This window comes from Alligator mississippiensis, chromosome 3 (genome assembly GCF_030867095.1).
Source record: "Alligator mississippiensis isolate rAllMis1 chromosome 3, rAllMis1, whole genome shotgun sequence".
NCBI lineage: Eukaryota > Metazoa > Chordata > Crocodylia > Alligatoridae > Alligator > Alligator mississippiensis.
In genome coordinates this window covers 210239595-210252529 of record NC_081826.1, presented here as the reverse complement: position 1 = coordinate 210252529, position 12935 = coordinate 210239595, and positions in this window count along the sequence as shown.

Below are 12935 nucleotides of genomic sequence, written 5' to 3'. Positions count from 1 at the left end.
GGTTGTGGGCAGAGGCGGATTGGGGAACGAGTAGGTTGTGCTGATGCCCTTGCACCTCCCTTTGGCTCCTGCTCCACCCAAAGTTTAAAACAAGCAGCAGCAGTGCTTCTGATCAGGCAATGCTGAGGGAGTCAATTGACTTCATGACTCGTTCTAGTCTACCTGATCCCTTCTAAATTCTTCATTCCACAGGCGTTAACAACTCTCTCTTCTTTTTAATGGTCTTGATGTTCCACCAATCAAGCTATCCTTTGTTTTGCAGTTCTGCTGTCTGTTACCTGCTCCTGGTAATGAAGCTTCTACTTCACAGCCCTTCAGATTGTTCTTAACTCATTCCAATGAAGTTATATTTGTTTTTGCTTTGATCTTAAACTATGCAATACAGCCCTAGGACCCTGCATATTAGTAAAGCTTCTAGTTTTTTTTTCACTGGATAAAAATATGTGCTGTTTTATATAGATTTCATAAATATTAGGGGCTGGAAGGGACCTCATGAGATCATTGAGTCCAGCCCCCCTGCGATGGGCAGGAAGTCTGCTGGGGTCAAATGATTCCAGCAAGAGAAACATCCTGACACCTTTTGAATGAGTCCAGAGTAGATGTTTGCACCACCTCTGGGGGGAGTCTGTTCCAGACCCTGGGCGCACAGACTGTAAAGAAGTTTTGGGTTTTTTTTATGTTCAGTCTAAATCAGCCTTCCAGCAGTTTGTGGCTGTTAGACCTTGTTATCCCTCGGGGAGCCCTGGTGAACGACTGTTCTCCCAGGTCCTGATGCACCTGGAAGGAGGGAGGGATGAGGGGAGTTGGGCAGGGCTGGGGCCACTTCCCAGACATGGTGGTGCGTGGCACTGGGGTGGGAATGTGTGGCTGCAGAGCCCAGGCTGGGAGTGGGATGGAGTCGTGGCCCGTTTATCCAGGAGGTGGGGAGGGGACTGGCTTCCTGCCACTGTGCACACTCCTGGTGGGGAAATGCAGGCATGGGACCCCAGATTTGTGTGTGGGGTGGGGGTGGAAGTGGGCTGCCAGCTCCCCACCCTATTGCCCTCCTCCTGGGGCCTCCATGGCCCAGCAGGTGGGACCTGGTGCAGCAGGGCAGGGTGGAGAGGCTCAGTGCCATCGCTGGCAGCCCTGTATCACCATGGTGAGGCACCTCCTGCCTGCCCAGGATCAGTGGGACACACAACTGTGCGCTGTCACCCGTGCTGCTTCTGAGTGGGCATGGGGAGCTTCACTATGGTGGTGCAGGGCTCCCAATGGCAGCACCAAGCCTCCCCACTCCACTCTGCTCTGCTGTGCCGGGTCCTATCTGCTGGGCTGCAGAGGCCCTCTGAGGGAGGGCAGCAGGGCAGGGAGCCCTGAGCCTGCAGCTGCAGCCTGCATCCATACCCCCACGGATTCTGCCCCAGCCATACTATCCATTAGGGAGGGAGAGCCGGACTCTGAGCTTCACTCTGGCCACAGCAGCCGCCACTTCCCACAGGCAGCAGCAGGGGCTTGGGTGCTGCTGGGGGAGCAGGGGCCTGTGGACCCAGGTCCCTGGCCCCATAGATCTGGCAGCTGTGGGCACGGCACGGCTGGTGGGGGCATGGGGCAGTAGGTGGGGAATGAGGGACACTGGCAGGGCTGGGGGTGAGGGGCACCAGGGGGACCTGTGGGTCAGGAGTGAGGTGCACCAGCAGGGCCAGGGGGCTGTGGGTGGGCAGTGAGGGGCACCAGCAGAGCCAGGGAGGTTGTGGGTCAGGAGTGAGGGGCAATGGCTTGGGCAGGGCATTGGCATATCAAAGCTGCTCAGTGTCACAAAGCAGTGGGTGGGGAGGGACAGCCGTAGCTGGACCACATCCTGGTGAGCAAAGGGGAGCTTCCAGGGGGAGCTCTGATTTTCTAAATTAAAAAAACCCCAAATCAAATGCCAAAATGTATAGGTATTTAGAATATAGTTTCTTATAGCGATTGAGGCACTGGTAAGCTTCCAAATTGCTTTAAAATTGTAAATATATCAATAAAACATTATGTTCAACTGATACCTATATATGTAGTGGCATTTCATTTTAATTGCAGAACAACAGAGGTTTAGGTTTTTTAAATCAGAGAATTTGCGATTTTTAAACAGAGAAACCAGGATCCCTGTTGATGATGCACCTTACCACCTGCACCCCACTTTTCAAAAGCCTAGATCTGCCCATGGTTGTGGGGTATCCAAATTTCTTCTCATCTGAACTGTTCAGCTTACCAGGTAGAACCTATTTTTTCTAAACAACAACGGTGCAAACAACTTGTGTGCTAAAAACCAAACTGTCTGCTTCTTCCATCAGCACCAGTAGTAAAGATGTCAGTCAGAAGTTATTCCATAATTTGGGAGATGATATAGGATGCAGATTAGAATCCAGCTCATTCATTCATAGCTTCATAGCTGTATTGGTTCTGTGCTCCTGACATATCCCCCTCACCCTCTTTGGTCAGTAAAGAAATCAAATTGGGCTTGAAGGCACAAAGAGAGAAGCTATGTTGAGCAAGAAGTAAATTTTTTACATATTATTTTTTTCTGATAGCACATAGGCTTGATTTTTCTGTATTAGACTTCAGCTGAAAATGTGGTGGGGATGGCAGTAGGAACTCTTTTATGGTTTACTATTTGAAAGGCACATAGGTAAAAGGATGTGCATTTTATAGTTCACTTGTTAACACTAGCAGAGGGATATAAAAATACAAATCTTAATGCTGAAGAAACAAGTTCAGGAAGAACAGTCAGTGAAAATGATATGTTTGGGGCTAGACGGGCTTTTAACCTGCAGTTCTCTACAGACAGCTGGGTCAAGATGGAATTCCCCAGGACCTCCAGGAGGGATGTTAGTAAAATCTCTCTAGTGATGCTTGTGCTTTGTCTGCCAAGAGCAAGCTGCTCCCTGCTGAGTGTTGGCTGTGTTCTGTGGGTCGATGCAGATGGAGAGTGGGGTCATGGCCCTGCCAACTCTCTTTTTAGAGTCTTTCTTCCTGAAGGAGATTAAGGGCAGGTTGGTTTTGTGCTTTCCAAAGTGCAGGGAGCAGAAGGACTTGTTCATATGTAGCCCTTGCACAAGTGTACAGAGACACAAAGCTTCTTGTTCCCCCCGCTACCCCCATGAAGGTCTATAGGGGCCACACTAAATCAGGCCTTCTTCTGTCTCACCTCAGTCTTTTCATAAAAAATAAAGCTGATTTTGCAAGTGCAAAACTCATTTTACAGAGAAAAATCCAATTTACCGTGAATGCCAAGCTCCATGCAAAAATGGCCTACTTCCAAGTAGACCTATTAAAATTCAAGTCTGAATTGGGAAGGGGGAATTTTAATTAACTTTTATCCCAGAGGAAAAAGAGTTCACAAGAGGGGCTTGTTTCTAATGTCTTCTTTTCTAACTCAGGGTGGGTAGAAGCAGTAGTAAATCTGTTGTCTCCAGACAAAGAAATGAATGATTGGGCCCCGCTTAGTAATTTGGGATGGTCATGAATGTGGTCTGCAGATGAAACCACATCAGGGACAGGGCATTTCCATGAAGCAATATCCAGACCTATGACAAGGCAAAACAATTATTTCATATTCATTTGCACTTTTTTTGCCATAGGAGTAAAAAAACTTGGAAATGAACCAGTGAGGCAGTTTCAGGAAGTGGTTCAATTTAGCCTATGCAGCTCCTTCTAAGAAAGAAAATTCATTGGGGGAGGGGGGGAGGGGTGATGGGAAGAGAAGTGAAGTGGGAAGGAGATAAAAAGGGTGAGTTCTGCTCTGTATGCAGTTTTGCATGCCTGTTCCGACAATGATGGAACTCAGGAATGCATTAAAATATAATGCTTTTAGAAATGAACTTTGCTAGCCAAATTCCAGAGTCTTCCTATTCTGCAGGTGTATCTGACTTGCTAATCAAGGCTGCATAATGAAATAACATATGCATCTCCTAAAGCAGAATAATTTGGTTTTCATTAGTTTTCTGTTGTGAATTAACCTTCTCGGTAGTATATTTAGAAGTTCATATTTAAGATTGTATATTTTCAGAGCATCTCTCAGAAACATAGTACCATACTTGAAGGTCAACATTCTACCCCCTCCTCTATTGGTTCCCACCCATCACTATATTTAAGGAACCAATATAGTTCTTTTGCATGGAAACAGAGGTAAAGACAACACAAAGGCTCACATAAAGGGGCTTGTTTCCTTCCAGCTCTTGGGACTGTGCAGATTCTCCAGTCCTTCTACGAAGGGAAGAACCACTAAGGCTGCAGATCCTACTTGTTAAGAGGGAAATATTGGTTGCAGAACAGACTTTCTCCCTCTAGAATCTAATGGGAGACTAGAAATAGGACTGCAAGAAACTCCTCTTCTCTGTAGCAAATTGCTAACAAAACACTTTATGCTGCCACTAATTAATATGCTAAGAAGGATGTCATCTGTAATGCGCAAAGATACCTGTGTCCAAAGCATAGACATCAGTGCAGTAAGCATTTTCACTAGAAGAGCCTCCGAACATGTATATTAGTTGTCCAACTGTTGCAAAAGCATGGCCTGACCTGTAAAGAAGAAAATATCATTTGAATCCAACAGTGTTTCCAACAATCATTACATCAGCAAAATTCCTGAAACCCAAACAAGCACTCTACTTCTTGCTAATGGTAGAACAACACCGCAGAAAATATATCCCTTTTATCACATTTCTAGCAAAACATTCTTCCCCTCAAATGGTCCTGGTCACCAGAGTCACACTGTGCAGATCATTATTCCCCAGTGCAGATAAATGTAGATTTAAGAAAGAAACTATAAGGACGTGTACAAAATAAATTGTTAGGTTAAAAAGAAAGAAATACATGTCTAATTAAAGCATAATCAATAAAAAATAGATATCTGCACATATAAAGATAATTTCTTAACTCCTATATGGTGGTTCCTTAACTTTATTGGGAAAATTCCTACATTAAATTATTGTATCAAGAAACAAAAATGTTTAAATGTAGGCTTACAAGGCTTAAAAACAGAACTGTGGTATAGGAAAGCATCTAAAAATGTCCGTATCAGCCAAGTCAATTCCCAGTTTTCTGTGATTGTCAAAGGACAGACTTGTGCATTGAGACAATATTTGACCTTCAAAAAACTCAAATGCCTTTGAAATTTTTAATCAGAAAGGCATTTCATTTTAGATTGAACTAAATGTCTTCTTTAATTTTTAGATGTATTTTATCCTGCTTTATAAAAAAATTAAAATTAATTCTGAAATGCCATTGTAAAATCAAAAACGGAAATGTGTAATTTAAAAAAATGTCTAAGCAGAATTTTTGTTGCTATTTTTTTACATTTGTTACACTGAAGCAATCTGCCAGATTTGACACAAATTCATCAATGGTTTTAGTTAACCTGAATCTCTGTTTTCCAGTGAATTAAATATTTGATAGAAAATTTTGTCTAATTCTGATTTTGAACAGATTTACCAAAAACTCGCCTCACAACTGTTTCTTTCTGTGGCTGTTGTTGGGAAGACTGCTACATAGGATCCACTCAGTTACACAATTATGGCCAGAAGTCTGTTTGTACTAATTACGCATGAAATCATTGGCGATGTGTAGGGGGTGCATGCAGGTGCATGTGCACCCCCTGAGATTGGCTGTGCACCCCCTGGAAGCGCCAGCTGTGAAACTGGAAGTGCACTTCTGGTTTCACCATTGGCTTGGCAATTGGCTGCTCGGGGACCCCCCTGGGCAGTGATCGGCCCCTGGGCAATGCCTGCCCCCCCCCCGTCCCCAGACTCAGGAGGCACCAGTTGCCCATGCATGAAAGTAAAAATGGTTATATTTCAGTCATAATAAAAAATATTCTGATCTCTAGGAAGATAAAACTGGAAACATTTTTTCAACAATGCTCACATTCAGACAAAAATGGTTAAACTAAACTATCTGATGTGATGAGCTTCACTGATTGTAGCTAATGCATTGTTGACCCCATAAGAATTCTACAGAATATGTTCTTCTCATTTCATGCTAGTTATAAACCAGACTAAGCAAGAAAAAATATTGAATTAGGAAGGGAACAAAACATCAGACTATGCAGGAAATCAAAATAAAATAACAGATTTATTTAAAATCAAATCAAATAAAAAGAAGTACATTGTCACTTAGTCCATTCTGTACTGTCATATTTACTTGGCTTAATAGATTCTGCCAACTCATGTAACTTCAAAGCACCTATAAAACTAGAAGGTAACATTAAAAAAATCAAACTGATATTCTTTAAAAAGGAGTGCTATAATATGTGTATGATCATCATTCACTCCTTACTGGATGACAAATTGCTAAAAATCTCTGAGGAAAAGTCACATCTAAAAGTTATACTGATAGTAGCGGTGAAAAATAACTATATGTATAAAATGTTCAGAGGAGTCATCTATTTGCACATCTGTTCCAGTATCTGCAATACATATAAAATGTTCTTTAATATCCCACTTTTCTTTATTCAGCAAAAATTACTAGCATTGCACTTTCACTCGGCAGTGTAAGGAATCTATTGCTGTAGTCCTGCAGTAAGATCCGCTAGTGAAGTACTAAAATGGAATCTATTGAACTTGATCTATGCTCTGTTTTTCTATGATTATGTCAGCTAGAGGTGTGACTTTTTAAATTATCTGTATTGTGGTATGACCGAGATGCCTTAACCATGGACCAAAAGCCATTGTGGTATCCTGCACAAAAACAGAACAAAAAACCAATCCTTTCTCCAAGAGCGAGCAATCCATGAAGGTTCTTTTATACTCGGTTATCTTATTCTCCCTCCTGGATAGAAATAATGACCCCCTGGATGCACATCTCATACATTCCTAAGCACTGTGTGCAGATGAGTATGGACGTTTGTTTCCCTGCGGACAAGTAGCAGTGTCACACTTTGTACCACTGCTACTTGTCCCCAGGGAACGCCTGTGCCACGTGTGCTCTGGTGTGCAGCAGGTTACCTGAGATAGGGGAGGGTGGGGCCAGCAACTGTGCTAACCCCAGCAGCCTTACTTGGGGTTTTGGGCGGTATCGGGGACCTGCAGCTGTGGCACTCTTGCAGCTGGGAGCCTGACTGACAGCTGGAGTATGGCTCCGGCCAGCCAGACTCTGGTTTTGGGTGGCATGTGCTACCGCCATGTGCGCCACCCCTTCTTTTTTTGGCTTGGGTTTTTTGACTCTGGGTTCTCCTCTGTATTTAAAGCCTATTTAATCAAGTCTCGTGCTGGTGGGAAGATTACTAAACTGCTCCCAACACACACCTTTGGCTTTTTAAAAAATTTTTTTGCAGTGTGTTATCCATTGCCATGCAATCATAAATACAGACCTGGGGTCAGAATGAGTTCTATATGGCAAACAATTCTGTAGGTACCTGATATATATAACTTCTGTTTTTTTTCAGTAAAACATTTTCCTAGTATAGGCAGCCACATGAGGAAATAACATTTTTTTTTGCATATGACATACATTTCTTTTCCAAAAATCAGCTGCTGGAAATCAGTGTGTGTGTTTTCATCAAAAAATATTGTAACAAAAGTTCTGCTGCATGAGTCTGCCAGGGGCAGGTAAAAGAAAGTCATCTTGCACATGTGCCACAGGAGGCAGCACAGTGAGCACATGGGGTTCCCAAACTACTGGCTGTGGACACTTTCTCTTTCCCCTAGAAGTTCATGTTACAGAAGCTGAAAGGTGCTGCTGGTTGCCCACCCAGCTCACTTTGAGAACAGAAGAGGGGTTGGGCATTTTGGGGTCAGCCAGCAGTACCTGTGATGTCCTGTAGCAGGAGGTTAACAGAGCAGCTGTGATATTTTACTCTCCCAAAACTGCAGCTGTCTGTATTTTACCTGGGAAGATAGCAGGCTTAGGCTTATACTAGCTTCAAGGAAATATCTTTTTTTCTTCATTCTGCCTTTCAAAAACAAGGTGCATATTTTCTTCGGGGGGTAGGGGGTGTGGGGGTGTTGTATGTTGAAAATATGGTATTTTTTTCCCCCTGACAATTATTATTTTTAGAGTACTTTGAAAAACTGATGTAAACTGTTGGTTGATTAGTGATGTTATTATATGACTGTAACAACAGACATGGGCATTTCTGGGCTTTATATTTGTAAATCTGTATTCGATATGCATTCAAATATTTGAGTAATTCAATTTCACAGGACAAAATTCAGCACCAGCATAAGCAGGGTGCTAAAATGATTGTTCTGTTCTTGACAGGGCTAAATTTGTCCCAAAAGCCCTTCATCTGCTATTTTTAAATACAGTGCAATAGCTCCTACCTTTAGGCATCATATTTGCCTCTACCATTAACTATCATAGTATAATCATATTCATTTTCCTTGATTGGATTTCTAGTTAAATTGAAGGGGAAATAAACAAGAAGAGTGAAAAAGATCTTTTTGGATTATTAACTTGTCTGAGTCATGCTCAGACCTGTACTACTTGTCATTTTGTCAGTTGTCATGAAGCTACTTAGTTTAAAACATAAATAAAGCATAGAGGGTGACAGATGGTTATGACATTGATTTCACAATTCAACTTCTGTATTTTACAAGCAATGATGGAAAGAAAAGAGCCCAGAATGCAACTCAACTCTATGCATGTTGCATAATTTTGGTCACAATGATATTAGAAAACACAATTTAAAAACAAACTCAAAACAGGCATTTTCTTGTACTGTTCAAATGCTTGCCTTTCTAGAGGGCCTCAGCAAAACCCACATGTTTTGCAAGGAGTTTAAGGCTTCACACTAAACATATATCTTATCTTATCATCAGGCTTTCATAATATGAATATTTTCCAGGGCAACACTTGTCACAGTATCCAGCTGGAGAGAAAGAGAAACATTCCCTTTTTGGTAAAATGTATATAAATACTCAGTTGCCATCTTATATTGCTAGGCTAACCCATGCAGGCAATTAAACTGTTAAGTGCTAAGAAAACATATGTATATAAAGAAAATGTGATTGAATTAAGGGGCATTTTATTTCTAGCCAAGAAAATTTCCCCTTGGTAATCACATGTAATATTTTCCAAAGCTGGGTAAACACAAAGAATATTCAGACGTCCCTTGATGTGGTGAATTTCAAGTACATTTTAGGGTTTTTTTTCTTCCCTTGTAACATATTTTGAAAGCTTTGAGGTCTATGATTTTGGATCATTCTTTTACTAGCTGTTCATTGCCCTCCTTTTCTTCAGAAGCACAATTTCCATTTTCCTAAAGAAACAAATGGCAATTCAGGACTTATAATGAACTGTACAGTGAACTGAGCCTGATGAGTTTGGTCTTCCAACTACTTTATGAAAGCATTTTTGGGTGCAGAAAGATTTTTTGGTCTGGCCTTTTGTGAACCATTTAGGTTAAGTACAAGCATTCAAGAAGCCCAAGGCAGAAGCGATCTAACTTTTGAGCTTTAAGCACCCAAGGTTAGGTTGGGATTAAATAGAACACACACTAACATTTGTCAGGGGTAGGGCAGGTGGGCTTGGAGCCTGCCTGCATAGCTGAAGCCCAGCAGGTAGCAGGGGCTCTTGCATGCCTCCCAGCATGCCCTGCAGGCTCTCTACCAGTGGTGATGCATATGGGGTGTACGGGGGTGCACGTGTACCCCCTGAGAGTGCTGGTGCACCCCCTGACAGGCTGTGCTCCCTACTTAGGCGACGGGAAAGGGGGGCAGGTGGGAGTGCTGGTGTTCCCCTTGAAAGCGCCGGCTGGGGAGTTGGGGTGCCAGGTGAGGCACCACTGGCACTTCTGGGAGCACTGCTGGCACTTCCAGGAGCGCTGCTGCCACTTTCCAGTAGGCAAGATTGGCCGCAGGGAAGAAGCTGCACAACTGCTCATAATCCAGCACTGCCCATGCCATGAAATGACACATTCCACCTCCAAGCTGGGAAACCCTGACTGTCTGGGTTTCTGCTGTGGAAGCCAGGAGGGCTGGGAACTGAAGTGTCTGGGCTCAGAGGGATGAACCTTCTCTGGTTCTCCAGGAGGGGAGGGATGGAGGGAGTTGTGGGGGTGGCATTTGTTAGGGAGAATTCTCATTTCCCTCTGTCTTACCTGCAGTGATACTCATAAGGAGGTGCTCTGACAAATGGCACCCAGAGACATGCCAGGAAAAACCCTCAGTTGTGACTGTTGGTTACACCTCAACTGTGGAGCTCAATAAAAGCTTTCAGTGTCTTTTAGGGTCTGTTTGGGTGCTGCTTTGCTTTCCAGTGGTTCTCTAACAACATGCTAGCCACTCTCAGGAAAACAATGCAACCCTGAGGGATGGGGCAGCCAGCTGTCAGTTAACCAGATTTATGGTCCCACTCAATATAACAGACTGATAAGCCCCCAACAACAGTAGGGGAGACCGGCCCTGGCACCTCTGCCTCATGCCATGCCAATGGTGCACTGGCTGGGGGGGGGATGTTTGAGAGGACCACGGTTAGTGAGAAGCATCAATAAATCAGTATCATCAGTATTCCATGTGGACAATCATTGAGCTAAGAACATACTGAATATCAAAGTAGGCAACCACGGTCTTCCCCAAGAGCAGGGGCAGGCAATTATTTTGGGTGGAGGGCCACTTACTGAGTTTTGGCAAGCCATCAAGGGCCACATGACAGGCAGCCAGAGGCAGATAAATATTAATTTTCTAAATTTCTAGGGGCCCCGTGGGTCAGATAGACTGGCTTGGCAGGTCGCATCCAGCCCCCAGGCCACATTTTGCCCACCCCTGCCCAAGAGTATACCCTAATTTACCAAGGAGTCACATTAACCTGTTCCCTCACCTATAAACATCACACTCAGAAGGTCAGCAGTAAAGTCTCTTCATGGGTAGCTGCCTTAAGATATTTAGCCAGCATGACATGGGGTGCCAACTTCAAAGTGCTCAGAACCACCATACTTGCAATGGTATACACCCCAGGAGATTACTGTGCTCCTGTACAATCCAGAAGTTGTTGCACTAAAAAGCTTGATACTGTACTTAACAGTGTGCAGAGACTCATAACAGGGTGCACAACTTGCACACATACACATGAATTCCGTGCACTCGAGGGCATTAGATCGAGTGACATAAGAAGACAGACCCTAACTGCTCTTCTGCAGCCAGGTTTCTCGGCCTGTGGAGAACCTAGCAGGCTGGGTATTGTGGCCTTGTACACTGCACTAAATTTAGATAAGGGGTGGGGTGAATGGAAATGAAATGATCATTTAGAGTGATCCTGTCTGAAATCTATTTCTACAGTGTTTTATCCCAACACCAAACAAGTCCTCTCTTAAGCACAACCTTGACAGAGAAGCGTGGGTTAAGCTGAACAGACTGAGATCTGGATACAGATGCTTCAAAAGAATACTGTTCAAGATGAACATCTTGGACACCCCCCTGTGTGAATGTGGTTTCCAGCAAACAGCATGGCACTTAAATCAAAAGCTGCACTCTTTACAAATGCCCAGACAGGGAAGATGGAATCTGCACACTGAGCAAAATACCAGACAGTGGTTCATAGCTGGCTGGAGGAAACAAGTGGGGGGAACTTGGAAACAGGAGCTTCGCTGCCTTAGGTCACTGAGAGTCTGGAGCGGGGCTGGCCTGGCACTCAGGCAGACCACAAGAGCTCTGGCCAAGGCTAAAGCGCTGCCCTGGGAGCAGAGGGTGAGAGGGGTGCCACAATGTTCCATGGGATGTCGGTAGAATGCGACCTAACTTGAGTTGGGATGGGATCTGGGATACAGGCTCATTACATTGCTTTAACATACTGCAGTGAAGTCTGATACCACACCCATCTAGAGTTATCTTAGAGTGGAATCTGCCATTTTTACAGAGCTCTTTGTGCCCTGACTGTCTCTTCAGTTGTGGGTGTAGAGCATTTTCTGTGCTCCCAGTGCACAATAAGTGTAACATCTGTACTTGGCCTCTGGTTCTTAAGAGGGACCGAAACAGCTGCCTTGGAAATGTCATGCAGGGGAAGATTTAAACTTAAGTGTGGTTGATCTGCCTAAAAAGAGACATCACCAAGTGAAGCTGATCAAGGTGTGGTGGGATGCATCCTGCCACAGCAAATCAACTTTATTGGGCAAAACACATCACCCATTATCCCACATCAGGCAGGGCCCTAATGCAAGATAATGGGTGATGTGTTCTCCTTGCCTGTGGATTCCCTGTGTCCTTTGCTGCTCTGTGCCTCCTTGCCAGGACCTGAGTTTCCTGCCAACTTGTGCCCCACTGTAGAACAGAGTGAGTCATGAACAACGTGTGCCCCCAAAGGCTGGCGGGGCATGGTGACTGCCCGCAGGCGGCAGCATGGTGGTAGTGAGCAGGGACCACCTGCAGGTGGCCGTGGTGACATCAGCGGTGAGGGCAGGCCAAGCGGGAACCACCTGCAGACAGTCACGGTGCTGTCAGCAGTGGGTGGCAAGTGGGGACTGCCTGCACCTGCCGTCTGCACTGTTGGCAATGGCAAGCGGGGACTTCCCACAGCCGGTGGCGGCTGCATTGGCAGTGGAGGATGGCCAATCTCGGGGTGGGGCACGTGCCCCCCTGTCTCCCCACTATATGTTGCCTATAGTGTGAGTCTTGGTATGATCATGCATGTGCAGGATGACTAGTGAGAAGTTTCTAGTATATTTGAACTTCTAACCTTGATGATGTTGTGACTTACTTTTGATGTCTGAGCATACGCAGAGCATCCCTGTTATGTAATTGTTTATTGGGACAGTTCTGGTAATTAGTAGGATAGTTATGATAATGAGAATCTAAATTAATTTAAAGTGATTGGTCCTTTCAAACATTACCAGTGCTTGAATTTGATTGATTAGCGTAGGTGGGTAATGATTGGACCATCACATGATTGACAGGTGGCAATTTGAATGTTATAAATTCTGTCCAGTGCAGGGTCAGCAGGCTCTTTAGGGTCCGTAGAGGCTCTTTGGGGTCCGTAGTGGCTTT